The sequence below is a fragment of the Dendropsophus ebraccatus genome, chromosome 1, assembly GCF_027789765.1.
Source record: "Dendropsophus ebraccatus isolate aDenEbr1 chromosome 1, aDenEbr1.pat, whole genome shotgun sequence".
Taxonomy (NCBI): domain Eukaryota; kingdom Metazoa; phylum Chordata; class Amphibia; order Anura; family Hylidae; genus Dendropsophus; species Dendropsophus ebraccatus.
The window spans coordinates 209,849,447-209,869,423 of record NC_091454.1 but is presented as its reverse complement, the minus strand read 5'-3'; the positions used below and the strand labels follow the sequence as shown (position 1 = coordinate 209,869,423).

The 19,977-nt window shown below is 44.5% G+C and overlaps 1 protein-coding gene and 3 non-coding genes across 5 annotated transcripts in view; 3 read left to right on the top strand and 1 right to left on the bottom strand.

The window, feature by feature from the left end:
* The window catches only part of LOC138794331 (LIM homeobox transcription factor 1-alpha-like), a 76,709-nt gene that overhangs the window by 15,131 nt on the left and 41,601 nt on the right, over window positions 1-19,977 (bottom strand). The gene's annotated exons all lie outside the window — the stretch shown is intronic.
* TRNAE-CUC (transfer RNA glutamic acid (anticodon CUC)) lies at window positions 6,291-6,362 on the top strand. The gene has a single exon. It is a non-coding gene; the product is annotated as a tRNA-Glu (tRNA).
* TRNAE-CUC (transfer RNA glutamic acid (anticodon CUC)) lies at window positions 8,153-8,224 on the top strand. The gene has a single exon. It is a non-coding gene; the product is annotated as a tRNA-Glu (tRNA).
* Window positions 8,628-8,700, top strand: TRNAV-CAC (transfer RNA valine (anticodon CAC)). The gene has a single exon. It is a non-coding gene; the product is annotated as a tRNA-Val (tRNA).

Here is a 19,977-nt window from a genome sequence, read left to right as displayed (position 1 = left end):
ACACTGTGAAGATATGCGGAACCTCATAGCATAAACCTGTGGATTCAGTAAGCAGAGGATCCCTGATACATGGAAGACCTTGCCGCTCAGTTCCACAATTGCCACAATCAATTTAGTAAAAAATACTATTGAATGTTTTTTGTTTTAACATACGGAAATGTTCAGATAGATCAGGGACTGGGGAGTCTTTGGCTGAAGTTTCCGCATCCCTGCAATAGAGGATGCATTTGTATTCTCTACCTTTTTTTTTTTTTGTCCCTTTCTTTCTTCTTTCTCTCTTTGTCTCTACCTCTTCTGTTTTCCATCACCATCCTCTTCCATGGTATTTTACAGTATAGCCAGTTTTGGTTTTCTTGCACAAAACTTTTAATTAACAAATTTAATTTTCTTGTTTTAACTAATAAGAGACACCCATACTCTTTACAACATTTAGCAGTGAATATAGTGTAGTGGTTATCACGTTCGCCTAACATGCAAAGGGTCCCTGGTTTGAAACCGGGCCGAAACGTACTTTCCAGATACATTTTGTTTTTTATATAGAACAGTTCTTTATATTCTATATGGCTAGAGTATGACCAACTGGCCTCTTTTGTAAGGATTACCTTTCCTGATGGGCAGAACAATTCCTCTCTCTCTCTCAGATTTTGAGGATTTGGTGAAATCTGAGCAGCCTATCAGTTCCTTCTACATCTTAGTAATTTTGGGAGGTCTCCACTTTTTGGTAAAAGGGAAGTGGACCTGAGGATCTCCATAGATTAGAGGTCAATTCTGAAAATGTGAATTGACCCATGGTCTCTTGCTAGCACCAAAAGCTAAAGAAAAAAAAACTCAAAACAGATGATTTCTTGCTGGTATTATTTGTCCTCTGGCGAGCTTATATGCCAAGTTTCCCGAAGCCTCTGATAACTGTTGGAGATGCTTAAAGGAGAAGTCCGACGAAAATAATTTTTTTATATGTTATTACTTATGGAAAGTTATACAATTTTCTAATGTACATTAATTATGGGAAATGCTCCTATACTGCTTTTTCCCTTAATTTAGTGTACCAGGAAGTGTTAGAATTCTCTCAAAAGCAGTGACGTCACGACGAAAGGTGTAATTCCTATGGAGTGTCCAGCAGGGGGCGCACTATATATAGAAGTCAATGAGTACCATTGACTTCTATATATAGTGCGCCCCTGCTGGACACTCCATTGGAATTACAATGGATGTGTATGTAATGTAATATACAGTGTTTTTGATTGAATACATTTATGAAATACTTTGGGGAGCAAGTGTCCTTGCTCCCCAGAGTATTCCATAAATGTAAGCAATCAGTACATCACAGTAAGCCCGCCGCTACCGAAACGTCCGCCACTGCCGCCGCTGTGGACTACTCTCCCCACCTGCTCATAGTAGCATAGTAGGAATTACACCTTTCGTCGTGACGTCACTGCTTCTGAGAGAATTCTAACACTTCCTGATACACTAAATTAAGGGAAATAGCAGTATAGGAGCATTTCCCATAATTAATGTACATTAGAAAATTGTATAACTTTCCATCAGTAATAACATATAAAAAAATTATTTTCACCGGACTTCTCCTTTAAAGAGGAACTCCAGGTAAAGGTTATTAAAAATAAAACTTCTGCAGAAGCATAAAGCATTACTTACCTATCTATTCCATTTTTGAAACTACCATAAATCAATTTGTTTTGGGGGGTTTTGTTCTGTTTTGTGTTTCTGCATTTCCTGGTTTATCAGTTGTACACAATACTATAAGTTCCAGAATGCATTGCTTTCCCTCAGCTGTTCATCACAGTCCTCCACCCTGCCTATTCCCCGCCCAAAGCTGTTGCAGAACATCTAGACTGTGTTCACACATTGCAGTTTCATTGTGTTACTGAATTATTTGCAGTGATTTATGATTTCATTGTGGTCCCTCCCACCCACACAGCACGCTGTGTTCTCTATCTGTAACACCACACAGCACGCTGTGTTCTCTACCTGTAACACCACACAGCACGCTGTATTCATTACCTGTAACATCACACAGCGCGCTGTATTCATTACCTGTAACACCACACAGCACGCTGTATTCTCTACCTGTAACATCACACAGCACACTGTATTCTCTACCTGTAACACCACACAGCACGCTGTATTCTCTACCTGTAACACCACACAGCACGCTGTATTCATTACCTGTAACGCTGATATTGGAATAAAGTACTTTTTGGAATAAGAACTTTTTGAATTTTTTTTTTTTTCATTTCCACACACATATTATGATCAAGCATCTGTTATCTTTGAAGTTGAGCCCCACAATAAGGCTCTGATCTTCTCTGCCGTTTAGCATCATTTACTTGTGTTTCCACAACCAGAAAAAGGTGGCACCACTACTCCCAGCAATCCTTTTGCTCACAGTCTATAAACAGCGATAAAACCAGGTGGTGCTAGCTTCAAAGTATGTAGGCACGTATAGAAATATGCAAGCATAGAACCATTTACTTGTGTTACTGCATCATTTTTGTGAATAGGCTGCAGTACTGCAATGACACTCCAACATGTGTGCACAGCTCTAATTTCACTGCACACTTTTGCACAATTAGAGAAATCAGTGCAACACCTGCTTCTGGCTGGTCAGAGATGGTAAATCACTCAGGGGATTGGGGGATCCAGCCAAGCCTCCTGGGAGATCACGCCCTGCCCCCTGTCTGCATCATCAGCCTGTGCTCAGCAAACACACACAATGTGAGACAGAGGCATGGAAGATTTGTCTCCTACGGTGGGAGAGCAGAAGGAGCAAGAGACAATGTGGTTTTGCACAGGGGCCATTTTTTTCACTACCTGGATTTATATCAGCTACCAGTGTGGCAGAACGGTACAGATACGGTAAAACATTGTATAGACACATATATTTAACTTTTAGGTTACAAACCCACTTGGCGGGTCTGCAGCGAGTCTCCATGCTGCGTTTTTGCAGCAAGACTCGCTGCAGATCCCGGCCCTATACTTTTAATGGCAGACAAACACGCAGCAGGGATGTACATCCCTGCTGCGAGTTTGTCTGCAGCCCACCGATTTACCCCCCGGCCGCCGGAGCTGATACTTCACCTGATCCCGGCTCCGGCGGTTCCCGATGTCTTCAGCAAGCCGGAGCGGGGATCAGGTGAAGTATATGCTCCAGCCAGCCGCCCGCAGCCCCGGCCGCCCGATCGCCCCACCCGCAGCCCCGGCCGCCCCCCCCCCCGCAGCACCGATCGCACGCCCCCCGCAGCACCGATCGCTTACACGCCCCCCTGCAGCCCCGGCCGCTCGATCGGGGGGGGCGTGCGATCGGTGCTGCGGGGGGCGTGCGATCGTTGCTGCGGTGGGGCGTGCGATCGGTGCTGCGGGGGGGCGATCGGGCGGCCGGGGGGGCGATCGGGCGGCCGGGGCTGCGGGCGGCTGGCTGGAGCATATACTTCACCTGGTCCCCGCTCCGGCTTGCTGAAGACATCGGGAACCGCCGGGATCAGGTGAAGTATCAGCTCCGGCGGCCGGGGGGTTAATGGGGTGGGCTGCAGACAAACTCGCAGCAGGGATGTACATCCCTGCTGCGTGTTTGTCTGCCATTAAAAGCATAGGGCCGGGATCTGCAGCGAGTCTCGCTGCAAAAACGCAGCATGGAGACTCGCTGCAGACCCGCCAAGTGGGTTTGTAACCTTAATGTACTTTTAATAGAAAACAAGTTTTTTTATCTGGAGTTCCACTTTAATGGGTCCAGGGGATTAAATACATATATGGGGGTCCTACCTAGATTAGCCATTGTGGAACAAGGTATTGGGGATCTATGAGCCATACTTTGGAAAAAAGGTACCACACATAGCACAAAAGGCCTTACTTTCTCTATTACTTGGTTCTTTTTTCCAAGTAAAGAAAGGAATTTTGTAGCATTTAAAGGGAATGTGTCGCAAAGTTAAAAAATTTTTTGAAAGTGTTAAAACTGAATTTGTTATTTTTTTTTGTTAATTTATATGTGGTTTTCATTTTTTTTACATCTAAGGAAATATGAAAAATTAACAATCTAATTTTCCATATTTCCCAGTGATGACCACCAGGGGGAGCTCCACCAGAAAACTGCTGTTAAAAGCAGCCTGAAAGCCGGCTGCTGAAAAAAAAGAGGCAGTCTCTGCTCAACTGCTGTGACATCATCACCTCCCTCCTCTTTTCACAGGGGAAACAAAGAGGGGAAAGGTGCTATTATGTGTACTGCTGGGCAGCGCCATTTTGTTGTTGTCTGCACAGCAGTACACATATACAAGTGTGTCCCTAGCCTTTCATAATAAACCTCAACTGCTGCAGAACCTCCTAATACACCTCAACCTGCTGCAGAACCTCAGACAGCTCGCCTGCTCACACTCATCTCTCAAACTTCTCACCGCCCATCCCCCGCATGCACATAGTATTGTTGTTACACTTATACAGACAGCTCATGTCATACATTCCACATGTAGAGGGTATGTAATACAGGAGAGTACAGGCTATTGCTCTCTGGTGTCAGCAGTGTCACACGTTACATGGGTAGAGGAGGTGTGTATGTGTGTGTGTATATATATACATATATATATATATATATATATATATATATATATATATATATACTTTCCTGTATGTGTGTGTATATATATATATATATATATATATATATATATATATATATATACACACCTCTGTGTAACGTGTGACACTGCTGACACCAGAGAGCAATAGCCTGTACTTTCCTGTATGTGTGTGTGTGTGTGTATATATATATACACAGAGGTGTGTGTATATATATATATACACATGGGTAGAGGAGATGTGTATGTGTGTGTATATATATATATATATATATATATATATATATATATATATACAGTGTTACCTTGGTTTAATAGTAACTTGGTTTAAGAGCGTTTTGGTTTAAGAGCTCACAGTTTTTAAAAATTGTGACTTGGTTTAAGAGCATTGCTTTGGTTTAAGAGCTCCCTGTGCTGGGGGGGGGAGGGGGAGTGGGGGAGGGGCATAGCGGGGTCTACAGCACTGTACTCTGACCCAGGAAGTCTCCCTCACCTTCCAAATCATAGCTGATCCACTCCAGGCTGGGGCTTACATCAGGGGACAGGACTGTGGAGGCAATCTCTGCATAGCTGTAACCCCTCTCTCCCCGGACTGAGAGTGTTGCATGTATGTGCCTACATCTGTCCTGCTCATTCCTTCATGCCCCCTGCAGTCTCTGTCCGCCCTTGTGTTTCCCATCCTCTCCATTACTGTACAGTAACTTATAATATCACAGATTCTGCTGTTTCTGAATGTTTGTTTCAATACACCAGCCCGGAAGCTCACAGCTGCTGCCCCTCGGTTACCGGACTTCTCTCCTGCTCTGCAGCGTCGCGATGTCACGTGGTCGCCGAGCAGGAGAGAAGTCCGGGCACTGAGGGGCAGCAGCTGTGAGCTTCTGGGCCGGTGTATTACAGCCTGTCCGTGCCGAAAGCTCACCGCATCCCCGTAACTGTACTGGGGGGACCGTCCTATCCAGCCCACCCCTGGCTGGTCTGCTGGAAGGTTAGTGGGAGCGGTCCGCGGGCCAGTCCGACACTGTTTGGGGAGGCTGGGGAGGGGAGAGAGCTGCACAGAGCTCTCCTGTCTACTCTCTGTGCGGTTTCTCTCCTCCCCTGTCCTCGTTCCTCTTGCTGGGCAGGGACTTCAAAAAAATGGCGCCGCCACCCCGCCCCAGTTAATTCAGCTGTGTACTGCACATGTCTATGCACATGTGCAGTACACAGCGACGGAGCCTCCAGTTTAAGTGAACCAGACGGACTCCGTCGGTTCACTCTAATGTTATGGAGGTGCCGTATAGTGTCTGTGTGTGTGTCGTGAAATGACGTCACACACAGACACTATTAAAATGGCAGCCCCCTGTGCATACATTCATTTGATTAAAAGACACTCAAGCCCTATGCAAAAAAAAAAAAAAAAAATGCAAAACACCTATTTTTTTCTTATTACCTTTTATTAAAATTTTTTCAAAAATGTGACACTGTCCCTTTAATTATGGTGGCACCATTATCCCCTGGCACTGGAAAAGCTGTTCTACTCCCCCTTACCCCTATTCTATTGTGTCAATTGCATAGTGTAAAAATAAACCCCACCCTCTACTCTAAAAAGAAAATTGCATTTAAATAAAAAAAATCTCACTCAACAGCTTATTTTTTTTTTGTTGTTTTGCTGTACATGTTATGGTAGATAAAGACACTTCAAAGGGTGTTGAAACAGCAAAGACAGTTTCCCTGGTGGTCTAGTGGTTAGGATTCTGCGCTCTCACCGCCGCGGCCCGGGTTCGATTCCTGGTCAGGGAAAATGTTTTTTTTCCTCTATCTATGCAAAAAATATTCTGATATTTATTATTAATATAATAGATATTCTAATACTGGAACATACGTACTAAACATGCATGGCTATCAACAGTCTGTTTCTGCCAAGTTCTCACAATTCATAACTTTTACTACATTGAAAAGCATTATCACAATTTGCAAGTACTGACTACAGATTTACGAATTGCATGTGGAAATGACCATGTATTACACAGGTCAACAAAAAAAAAAAAATTTACTGGTGTCCAAAATATTTTAATGATTTTGGGGTATTTTTGGGGTGCTGATTCTGAATATGCTATCAGTTTTGCCAGATTGGCTCAAGTTTTTTTTCATGTCTTGTTCATTTTTGAAGATTACTTTCTAAAACTAGTTAAAATAAACTAAAATCAACATTTACTTTGTAAAATTTATTGTATTCATGACAATAGCAATAAAGTTAATGCGCGTGTAGCAAATTACGTCTTTTTTTTTTACACATTTCACGAAAATTCTCAAAAACTTGAGCCAATCTGGCAAAACTGATGACATATTCAGAATCAGCACCCCAAAGTTACCCTAAATTCGTTGAAATATCTTTGGCCCCAAAAATGCTGTTGACCAGTGTTATAGTGTACAGTATGCAGAGTAGCTCTTTTTATGGAGATTGGCATCCTCATCTAAAGATAGCTTACCTTCATGTTTACAAAATAATGGAGACAAGAGCGGTGCAAACGTGCCCATGTTTTTGTAGCGCTGGATAACCCCTTTAAGAGGTAGAAATGAAGTACTAAGTAGTGTTTGGTTAATACAGATTAGATTTAAAAAAAAAAAAGGTTAACAGCAGGGACGGTTTTAGGCAATTAATGTCTATGGGAGCTAAGAAGATACAGTCGGGCAGCAGAATAAGACATAAAAAGAGCATGCTAATCACATGAAGAGGTGGCCATATAGCAAAGTGATGGTATGGGCACAGGAGCTGGAGATAAGACTGGCTGGCTCCAGGTTTTTGATGGCCCTTGGGCGACAGACCCTTAGTGGGCCCCTCATCCATCCATCCACTATGCTCAATCACTTGAGACACCACTAACATACACAAACATACATTACTGAGACACACTTACTGAAGCACACATTACTGAGACGGACACTTAATGACATACACATTACTGACTGACACACATGCGGCACAGTATCAAATGCCTTTGAAAAGTCCAGATACACAACGTCCACAGCCTCCCCCAGGTCCAGTCTATAAATGATCTCCTCATAGAAGCTGATCAGATTAGTTTGATACTTTACCTACTATAGATGACTTATGGTACTTTTACACGGTGCGATAATTCGCCCGATCGCACGATTAACGATTTTGAATGAACAATGTTTTTTTTTATAACGATCAGCGTTTAGACGGAACGATACATCGTACGGAAAATTCGCTATGCTATCGTTTAAGCCTATCTCAAACATAGGTGAATTCGCTGAAAGAATGTTTACACGGAACGATCTGCAAATTTTTTGAACGATTAACGATGATTTGAGAACATGTTAAAAGATGAAAATGAACGATTTTTTGCTCGTCGTTTGATCGTTCGCTGCGTATACACGTACGATTATCGTTCAAATTTGACCGTTATCGTGCAAAAGCGAACGATCAATCGTCCCGTGTAAAAGGACCATAAGACTTACTACAGATGACTATAGACTTACAGACCTATACTTTCCAGGATCACTTTTTGACCTCTTCCTGAGTATTGGTACCACATTAACTATGCGTCAGTCACATGTAACCAGATTCCCTGGTGGTCTAGTGGTTAGGATTCGGCGCTCTCACCGCCGCGGCCCGGGTTCGATTCCCGGTCAGGGAAGATGTTTTTTTTTTAATTCTTTGCAACCATTATTTGAATATATGTATGTTTATCTCTCTATGCAATAGATATACTGATATCTATTTTTAATATATTAGATATTCTAAGACTGGAACATACAGACTAAACATACATCGTTATGACTCATTAACATACTGTTTCTGCTATGTTCTCACAATTCATAACTTTTACCACGTTGAAAAGCAGATATTATTACTATCTGCAAGTACAGACTACAGATTTAGAGGCTACATGTGGAAAATGACAAATTATGCATCTAATTGTACAATATGCAGAGTAGCTCTTTTTATGCAGAGTGGCGCCATCTTCTGGACATAGCTCCTTGTTTACAAATAATGTGAGTATTGCTGAGCTCCACTGCCCCCCAATGTACAACAGTGAAGTTTCTGTAGTGTAGTGGTTATCACGTTCGCCTCACACGCGAAAGGTCCCCGGTTCGAAACCGGGCAGAAACAACTATTTATTTTCTTTATATTTTTCAGATACAGGTAGACTATAGTGGCACTGCAAGAAATTTTCAAATTTAAGAAGTAGAAGTATAGTAGTAAGTAGTTGGATGCAGCCCTAAGGGCCAGATCACATGGAGTAAAACTGGCAGACTTAAGGAATGTTAAAGGGAACGTATCTCCCAGATTTTTTAAATACTTTCCTTTTTATATATAAACAGTGACTTTCCTGATCTGTTTCTATTTTCCTATTATAATTTTTTTATATTTATTTTTTTTCTACATTATTATAGGGGCAGCCATCTTGCCTGAGCTGTTTTTAACAGTATTTAGTGATATGGTTTACAGTAAGGTGGGTTCACACTACGTTTTTTTCAGCCGTTTGGGGGGGAACAATGCATATGTGTGCATTCTTTTTGATCCGTTTCTCCATTGACTTCCATAAAAAAAAGGATCAAAACGCATCCTTTTTTTTAACCCCTTAAGGACAGAGCCTGAAATGGCCTTAAGGACAGAGACAAATTTTATGAATATGACCAGTGTCACTTTATTCATTAATAACTTCGGGATGCTTTTACCTATCCCAGCCGATTCTGAGATTGTTTTCTCGTGACATATGGTACTTCACATTTCTGGTCAAATGGAGTCGATACTTATAACAAATCTTTATGAAAAACACCAAAATAACGTGAAAAATTGTGAAAAAAATGCATTTTTCCAACTTTGAAACCTTTTTGCTTATACAGAAAATGGTTATGCCACATAAAATATATATTAAATAGCATTAGCAACATGTTTACTTTATGTTGGTAGCTTTTATTAAACTATATTTCATTTTTTTTAGACAACAGAAAGCTTAAAACATTAGCAGCAATTTTCCAAATTTTCAGTAAAATTTCAAAATCAGATATTTTTAGGGACCTGTTCAGGTTTAAAGTGTATTTGAGGGGACTGTATGTTAGAAAGCCCCACAAAGCACCCCATTTCAGAAACTGCACCCCCCAAACTCTGCAAAAGCACATCCAGAAAGTGTTTTTAACCCTTTAGGGGAGTCACAGAAATAAAAGTTAAGTGTGTAAGAAATTTGAAAATTTTTATTTTCTGTGCAGAGATTTTATTGTAATCCAATATCTTTCATAATGATAAACCTATTAGCAGAGAAATGCACCCCAATATTGATTGCCCCGTTTCTGCAGTTTATAGAAATACCCCATATGTGGCCCTATTGCGCTATTTGACGCAACCACAAGCCTCAGATATAAGGGAGCGCCTAGTGAATTTCAACGCCTCCGTTATATTTGGTCATTTCTGACTGTACCACTTCAGGTTGGCAGAGGCTCTGGGGTGCCAAAACCTAAAACACACCCCTAAAGGGACACCATTTAGAAAACTACACCCCTCAAGGAATGTAACAAGGGGTGCGGTGAGCATCTGGACCCCACAGGTGCTTCACAGATTTTCAGAACAATGTGGTGTAAAAAAGGAAAAATTCTATTTTTTTACACAAAAAAAACACTTGTTCTAGCCTTCATTTTTCATTTTTACAAGGGGATAAAAGAAAAAAAAAACACCAAACGTGTAACGCAGTTTCTCCCGAGTACAGAAATACCCCACATGTGGACATAAAGTGCCAAGCGGGCGCAGGATAGGCCTCCAAAGGGAAGGAGCGCCAATTGGCTTTTGGAAGCTGTATTTTACTGGAATGGATTTCAAGGTAGGGCTGGGCGATTAATCGAATTAATTCGATTAATCGTCCAGAACGTTGAAATCTATTTGATTTTTTGTGAAAATCGTAAATTCGATTTTCACAAAAAATCATTTCGGGCTGCTGTGCCGGAGAGGAGCTGAGAGGAAGGTGGGTTGCGGTGCGGGCCGGCGGGAGAGCCGTAGAGGGGCGGTGTGGGTGAGTGGAGAGAAGATGCTGGGTGGCCAGGCTGGAGAGGGGCGGTGCCGGCGGCCTCCAGCCACTGACAGCGCCGCTGCTGACCTGCCCCCGCCCCCTCCACTGAGCGTCCCGCTCTCCTCCCGGCCAGACATGGAGGTCCCGGGTCTGTGGAGGAGGAGGCCGCAGGGGGATGGGGGGGGGGGGCTCAGTGCAGATCCCCGTTCCCGCTGTATAGCTCCGTGACCCGCAGCGCCGCGATCACCACCTACTGTAGTCCCTGCGGCCTCCTCCCCCACAGACCCGGGACCTCCATGTCTGGCCGGGAGGAGAGCATGTGTGCGGAGGTGAGAGGAGGAGGAGATGTATGTGCCCTCCTGCTCCAATCACCTCCAGCTGCACCAGTCACCCCCCAGTCCCCTCAGTGTCCCCCCCCCAGTCCCCTCAGTGTCCCCCCAATCACCTCAGTGTCCCCCAGTCCCCAAATGCCCTCAGTGTCCCCTCCCAGTCCCCTCAGTGCCCCCCCCAGTCCCCAAATCCCCTCAGTACCCCCCCAGTCCCCTCAGTGTCCACCAATCCCCTCAGTGTCCCCCCAATCCCCTCAGTGTCCCCCCAGTTCCCCAATCCCCTCAATGTCCCCCCATCCCCTCAGTGTCCCCCCCATCCCCTCAGTGTCCCCCCCCCGTCCCCTCTGTGTCCCCCCAGTCCCCTTCAGTGTCCCCCCAGTCCCCCAATCCCCTCAGTGTCCCCCAATCCCCTTCAGTGTCCCCCCCAGTCCCCTTCAGTGTCCCCCCCAGCCCCTTCAGTGTCACCCCAGTCGCCTTCAGTGTCCCCCAGTGTCACCCCATTCCCCCTCAGTCTCCCCAGTCACCCCTCATCTATACCTCCACTACTACACCCCTTATCCACTAGACCTCCACTACTACACCCTACGTAGATGGAGGCACAAACATGATTTCCTATACTATATGGGGGCTCTGTTACACTGGAAAGCAATACAGTTGTTGTCTGAAATATCATTAAAATAGTATCTGATGCTGCAGGGAGAAAATGTTCTGTTTATTTAGCAAAAAAAGAAAAAAATCGAGATTTAAATCGAGAATCGTCCAAATTTTTTTTAAAAATCGAGATTTTATTTTTTGCCCATATCGCCCAGCCCTATTTCAAGGGTCATGTCGCATTTACAGAGCCCTTGTGCTGCCAAAACACTGGAAACCCCCCACAAGGGACCCCATTCTGGAAACTACACCCCTTAAGGAATCTAACAAGGGGTGCAGTGAGCATATGGACCCCACTGGAGAGGGGCACAAATGTGGAACAATGTGACGTGAAAGTGAAAATTTTCATTTTTTCACTTTCACGGCACAAATGTGCCCGTCATCAAGGGGTCCATATCCTCACTGCACCCCTTGTTAGATTCCTTAAGGGGTGTAGTATCCAGAATGGGGTCACTTGTGGGGGGTTTCCAGTGTTTTGGCAGCACGAGGGCTCTGTAAATGCGACATGGCGTTCATCATCCATTCTGGCCAAATCCAACCTCCAAAATCCAAATGGCGCTTTATGTCCACATGTGGGGTATTTACGGACTCGGGGGAAATTGCTCTACACATTATGTGTGTTTTTTTCTCTTTTAACCTCTTGTGAAAATGAAAAATTTAAGGCTAAACCAACATTATAGTGTAAAAAATGTAATATTTTATTTTCACGCCATATTGTTCCACATTTGTCCCCGTCACCAGTGGGGTCCATATGCTCACTACACCCCTTGTTACATTCCCTGAGGGGTGTAGTTTCCATAATGGGGTCACTTGTGGGGGGGTTCAACTGTCTTGGCAACACAGGGGCCTTTTGAATGCAACATGGCCCCTCGAAATCCATTCCAGCCAAATCCAGCCTCCAAAAGCCAAATAGCGCTTTATGTCCACATGTGGGGTATTTCCGTACTCAGGTGAAATTGCTCTACACAATTAGTGTTTTTTTTATCTTTTAACCCCTTGTGAAAATGAAAAAATCAAGACAAGATCAATAATTTAGTGTAAAAATTAAACATTTTTTACACTATATGTTAGTCTAGCCTTGATTTTTTTCCTTTTCCACAAGGGGTTAAAAAAGAAAGTGAACACAAAACGTGTAGGGTAATTTCCCCTGAGTACGAAAATACCCCACATGTGGACATAATGTGCCATATGGGCACAGGGCAAGCCACCAAAGGGACAGAGCGCCATTTAGAGGCTGGAATGGAGGATGGAGGCCATGTCGCAATTTAAAAGCTCCTGTGCTGCCAGGACAGTAGAAACCCCCCACAAGTGACCCCATAATGGAAACTACACCCCATAAGGAATCCAACAAGGGGGTACAGTGAGCATATGGACCCCACTGGTGACGGGCACATATGTGGAACATGTGCCGTGAAAATAAAAAATACAATTTTTTCATTTTCACGCCACAAATGTGCGGCCATATACCCGCTGCCCCCCTTGTTAGATTCCTTAAGGGGTGTTTCCAGAATGGGGTCACTTGTGGGGGGTTTCTACTGCCCTGGCCGCACAGAGGCTTTGTAATTGCATCATGGCATCCTCTAATGGGAATGGCGGCCATACCTATTTAGCTGGGGAAAAGGAACAATTTTAATTTATTTGGGGGTATTAGGCCAATTATTGGTTTATAAGGTTGGAAATGACAGGTGTCCATCAAATTGATCCAGAGGAAGGCAAAAAAAACCCTCGTAAGGCAGACGACAGTAGCCTCATCACAGGGGAAAAATTCCTTCCTGACTCCATAATGGCGATCAGAATAATCCCTGGATCAATGTGACCCCTGAAATGGGAATAAGGGACAGAATTTAGATAATGTAGAACTCCGATGACATGTGGTACGCCTTGAAGCGATCCAGTATGCAGAGGCTGGGGTGATCAGGACAGGTGGCACACTGGAAAATGGTGTCCTTCCTGATCCCCCTGTTACCCCACACTCTGCACTTCTTCTGGGGTCTCCTGTTTTCCAGTGTGGGGGACCTCACCTGGAAAATGTTGTCCTGGTGCGATACGGGGTCCCTCATATCCAGAAGTGCTGGGTCCGCTCCATGGCTGCTAAATATTAGGGCTCTATTACTGCCTCTGATATTTTCGGATCGTGCCGCAAGCTACAGTAGCTCGGGCTGAGAGGGGGGTGCTGGTATAAAAGTTATCCCCGTACCGGTGGTAACCTTTACCCAGCAGTGGGAAGATCAGTTCCCGAACGATCTCCCCACTAACTCCGAGGATGGGGGGGCATCTGGGGGCTGGATTCGGGAGTCCCTTCCTTCATACACTGTAATGGTACCTGCACACTGCGGAATGGAGAAGGATAACCCTTTGTGCATTCCGCAGCTGGCACCCACCGGCGGACTGATGGGGGCGCGAGTCTCCTCTTGTGTCACACTCCATTCTATGCACAGGCGGATTCCACCCTCTGTCCAAAGAATGAACGTGTTCATTTTTTGGACGGACAACGGAATCCGCCCGTGCATAGAATGGAATCTATGACACGGGCGGAGACGCGCGCCTCCATCAGTCCGCCGGTGGGTGCCAGCTGCGGAATGCACAAAGGGTTATCCTTCTCCATTCCGCAGTGTGCACGTTCCCTAAATCTGTAAGTGCACCCTGAGGTACGCTCACAGAGTTTGTAGAATTTCACGCCATACCGTCATCTCTTATTTGGACGGTACTGGCGGGAAAGACGTGTCTGGGAGGCAGCGTACGCTATGCTACCCCCAGACACGTCACTGGATGATGAGGACGATGAGGATAAATGGAGGAAAGAAGGATCCCCCCATTCATCCTCACTGGCTGTTTCGGTGTCGGAGGCAATAATAGCGTATGCCTCTGACGCCGAAAACACCCTGGGGGCCATCTTTATACGGGGATTGGTATATGGGGTATGTAAATGTGTAATGTAGTGCAGTGTAAAACTTTATTCCATGTAGTGTGGTGTAGTGTAGTGTTTTTTACGTGTTTTTTTGACAGTAAGAAAAAATATCCCTACACCAAGAAAGGAGCTGCTGATAAATGCCGCACTTATGTGCGGCACTCATCAGCAGACAGTGGCGGTAGGATATAGGGGGGAAAAAACGCCCCTACGCCAAAATGGAGGAGTTGCTGATCAGCGGCGCACTTATGTGCGATGCTGATCAGCACTCAGCGCATTTGGGTGCAAAAAAAAAAAAAAAATCTTTTTAACCCACAGCAACTGATCAGTGAATGATATTCACTGATCAGCCGCTAGGGGGCAGTAGAGCGACGCTGCCGGAGATTAACAAGACCCGCCGAACCCGAGGACCTGAGCGTTTCCAAAGATTTCCGACGCTGGACGACCGAACCCGGAAGTGAAGCGAAGAAGACGCGAGGACAGTGCGGACCGCAGATCTTCGCTCCGGACGCCCAGTTCAGGTGAGTATGGTACACCTGCACCACACACACCTGTTCTGCACCCCTCAGCTACCTAGCTGAGGGGTGCAGAACCCGGCAAAACTGTGTTTTTACAGTATGATCGCCGTGATGGCTATCACGGCGATCGTGGGGGTGGCATCGGCGCCATCTTTGGTGGGGACACTTATGGCGATTGGTGCTATCTCGGACAGCACCAATCGCCATTGCTTTCCGGGTCACCGATGACCCGGAAAGCTGAATTTAGCTGCTATATGCTGATCTATATTGATCAGCATATAGCAGCGATCGTCGGCACGGGAGGGGTTAATCACCCCCCATGCCGATGAGCAGAGATGGCCTGCTATACATTATAGCAGGCCATCTTCCCCGACCGCTGTGTGTGAACACACAGCGATCGGGGAAACATCGGGCGTAAGTATACCCCCGTTTGCGTTAATGCCCACCCTGCGGGGGCGTATACTTACGCCTGATGTCGTTAAGGGGTTAAAGTGTACACAAAAACGTACATGACCTTATTTTTGTGTACGTTAAAAGAAAAGCAGGTGTTTTGATCCTTTTTTTTTTTTATAATGAAAGTCAATGAAAAAAAAACGGATCAAAACCAATGTACACAAATGCATCTGTTTTTCCAGAAAAAAATTAATGAAAAAAAACAATGTTAACCCAGCCTAGGCTCGATTGTATATAGGCAACAACACACAGAAGCTGTTCTATTGACATGAATGGGAAATGTTACTGAGCATACTCTGTGGTCTTTAAAGATTATTTTCACGACCCAACTCCCTGAGCTGTGCGGGCTGTGGCTGCTGGAGAGGTTGATGGCAGGGGGACACTGAGGGACACAGGGCACTGGAGGGACACTGAGCATACCTCTGCCATCATGCTCTCCAGAAGCCACAGCCCGCACAGCTCTGGGAGTCGGGTCGTGACATCACCATGTTATCCAGGAAGTGATATCACCATGTTATCCAGGAAGTGACATCACCATGTTATCCAGAAAGTGGGGCCTTGATGCAGTAGAAAGTGCCGGGAAAAAGCATTTTATTTGCATTTCCCATAATAAGTGTATATTGGTGATTTGTATAACTTTTGGGGGGCAATACAATACTTTAATAAAAATGTGTGACTTTTCCTGTAAGGGACTGAAGGCAGTGTAATCTGTATTGAATAAACTGTCTAGAAACAAAAGAATACCTTTTCATCAAATCCGCTAAATTCGCCTTAAAAATAATAAATTTGGTTTAAATTCTTCCACACTTTGTGAATGTCTTTCTGGCCTTGCCCAGCATAAAAGTGGTTAATAGAAGGGAAGGCAGTGTGAGATGTGTGCAATGTATATCTGTGCTCCCCAGCAGTAATTAGACAGCACAGGCAGCTCCCAGCTAATAAACACCATGTCAGCCTACATTACACCGAGAGGCCTCCGGATCGACGTGTGCATCAGGAGCCCCTGAATAGCCTCTCTTTTTAATATAGCTAGAATCCAGTTAAGGCGATGTAATAATGTCTGGATTACCGGAGCCTGCACATAATAAATCTCTGCTGTGTAACCCTGTATCAACAGGAGAACGCAATGAAATTATTCCAGGATTAAACACTAACAGGGATCTGACAGCAATATCTTTAGAGTGTGTGTTTGTTTACATTCTTCTATCTAGATATATGTAAGTATTATATCTATCTATCTATCTATCTATCTATCTATCTATCTATCTCCTATCTATCTATCTATCTATCTATCTATCTATTTATTATCTATCTATCTCCTATCTATCTATCTCCTATCTATCTATCTATCTATCTCCTATCTATCTATCTATCTATCTCCTATCTATCTATCTATCTATCTATCTATCTATCTATCTCCTATCTATCTATCTATCTCCTATCTATCTATCTCCTATCTATCTATCTATCTATCATCTATCTATCTATCTAGTAGTAGGATATCAGAGCAGCACTACTTAGTAGCGTCAGTTGGTGCCAGCAGATTCCCCAACCACGGGTACAGATATATAAAATGATGAATAGTCCGCAGCACTCCAAAGGTAAGGTGAAGTGTAACCCTGTATCATCAGGAGAACGCAATGAAATTATTCCAGGATTAAACACTATCAGGGATCTGACAGCAATATCTTTAGAGTGTGTGTTTGTTTACATTCTTCTATCTAGATATATGTAAGTATTATATCTATCTATCTCCTATCTATCTATCTATCTATCTATCTATCTATCTATCTATCTATTATCTATCTATCTATCTATCTATCTATCTATCTATCTATATATATTGCTGTCAGATCCCTGTTAGTGTTTAATCCTGGAATAATTTCATTGCGTTCTCCTGTTGATACAGGGTTACACTTCACCTTACCTTTGGAGTGCTGCGGACTATTCATCATTTTATATATCTGTACCCGTGGTTGGGGAATCTGCTCTAAGGTTGTCTGGAAAACATATATACAGCCAATGACTATATCCATGTTTTCCCACATAGCCTTAGAGCTTTATCCAACTTCAGCAGCCACCGCTAATCAGATGCCGAAAGTTCGGGTTCGGATCGACTCAAGCATGCTCCAGGTTCGCTCATCTCTATTGCTGACCCATCCACAACCTCCACCAGTCAGCTATACAGCTGGTTCTATGCTGTGAACGGAGCCTGAAACAGGCGGCTCAGTTGAAGTGACCAGGAGCCGAACTGCAGTGAATGGAGACAACAGCTTACGGCCCTGTTGAATAGGAGCGTCGGCAGCAGATGCTGCTATATCCTATGGGCTGCCCGGACGATCTAGCGATCACCCGGGCAGCCCCCCCCCCCCCCCCCCCCCCCGCAGCTCCCCGCCGCCCCTCCCGCACTCACCCGCTCGCTGCAGCCGCGCTGAATAGCGGCGGCAGCGAGCGGGGAACGAGGAGCAAACGAGCGCTGAGAGCACTCGTTTGCTCCTCTGACGACCAGTAGAATAGGGGCATTAGTGGTCCATCAGAGGAAGTTCATACATGTTTCTATTTCTCTATTTTCAGTATTCTGAAAAGATGTAGACAGTATGTTTGGAATGAAAAAAACTATTTTCAATGTAACAAAAGCTGTCTACAGATGGCTAATCGTTCCATATGGAGCAATTTCAGGCTTGGTAGATACACCCACTCATGTTCTAAAGGATCCTATACATTTTCAAAACAATTGTTTGGCCAACAGTTATTTCTCCAGTCCTACCCATACACATACACATGAGCATTTGGCATGGCCAAATCTTCATGTGTTACCTATGGGGAGTAGAGGAGTAAGCCATTGCCAGAATCCTCTGCCAAGGGTTATTGGCATTAAATCCCATCAAACCCAGCCCTTGTCGCCATCCAATGCCAGATATCGTTCAGCATTTGAATAGCAGTGGCTGAAGAAGTTGGATGCAGCCCTAGGTAGTCTGGGAAACATGGATACAGCCATAGGCTGCACTCATGTCTAATCATCTGTTGATAGAGAATCACAAGGCCCCTACATACTGTACCCCATGCTGCGTTTACACGGAACAATTATCGTGCAAGTTTGCACGATAACGATCGAATTCGAACGATAATCGTACGTGTAAACGCAGCGAACGATCAAGCGATGAGCGAGAAATCGTTCAATTTCATCTTTGAACATGTTCTCAAATCGTCGTTGGTCGTTCGCGAAAAATTCGCAGATCGTTCCGTACAAACAGTCATTTACCGATTTAACCTATGTGCGAGATAGGCTTAAGCGATCGCAAAACGATTTTTCTGTATGATATATTATTCCGTCTAAACGCTGATCGTTATAAAAAAAATTGTTACTTCGAAATCGTTAATCGTACGATCGGGCAAATTATGGCTCTGTGTAAACGCAGCATTATATACCCACTGGTATCAGCAGGTTCGGCCTACGTTAAGGTGTAGTATAGTAGTCTAGTATAAGGTGTATGAGCACCCTAAGGCTGCATTCACACTTCAGTGTTTTTCCTGGTCTGTGAATATAGTCTGCTAGCTACCTCTGTGATCCGTGCAAAACCGTCCGTGTTTACATCCGTTTTGCATTCGTGTCCGTGTTTTTCATGGATCTGTTTAAAGGATTTTAAATTACACTGAATAGCCCAATACAAAGCAATGGGCTATATTTGTCAACTTCACGGAAAGTGTGAATGCCACCTAAGACTCTTAGTTGGAGTAAAACACTGACTTGAAGGGAAAGCTACTTCTAAAAGGTGGCCTCAAAAAGCTGCTTTGCATATCCTTCTTCTCAGAATTATCAGTGAAGCACAAATGGCCTGTAAGTCTCCACATGTCTTTATGGCTCTCCTCAAGGAGAAACATGACCCTACCGGTCCCACCATCAAGAGTTTTTACTGTGGGTACTCTGGTTATATACTCTTAATAACGTTAAGCCAGAACCATAATTTGAATATCCAAGTCCTACAGCCATAACGTTAAGCCATGATAAAGCGAGACAATATAGAAGCTAGACACAAATTATCGTAATGAAGAAGATAATAATAAGTAGTTCACACTACTGTCAGAGGATCTATTTAAAGTGGCACTATCAGCAGATTCTGCACAATGAAACTGCTGATATGCCCTAGAAGCTCTTTACCTCATAACTGCACGGCTGTTAATCATTCTTCTCTTCTCCTAGGCATTCTGTAGATATTCCCTAATTTCCCCTTATGCTAATCCAGGGTTTAGGAGCATTTGAGGTGTTGCCTATCGGCCCAGAGCACCAGCTCGGCCCGCCCAGTCCGCCCCTTCCCGTGCCGCTCACTATGTATATATGAATATGTATAGTGGGTGGCCTGGAGTGCCCCCCTCGGCTCGCCCAGCACGCCCCCTCCTGTGCCGCTCACTTTGTATATATGAATATGTATAGTGGGTGGCCTGGAGTGCCCCCCTCGGCTCGCCCAGCACGCCCCCTCCTGTGCCGCTCACTTTGTATAAATGAATATGTATAGTGGGTGGCCCGGAGTA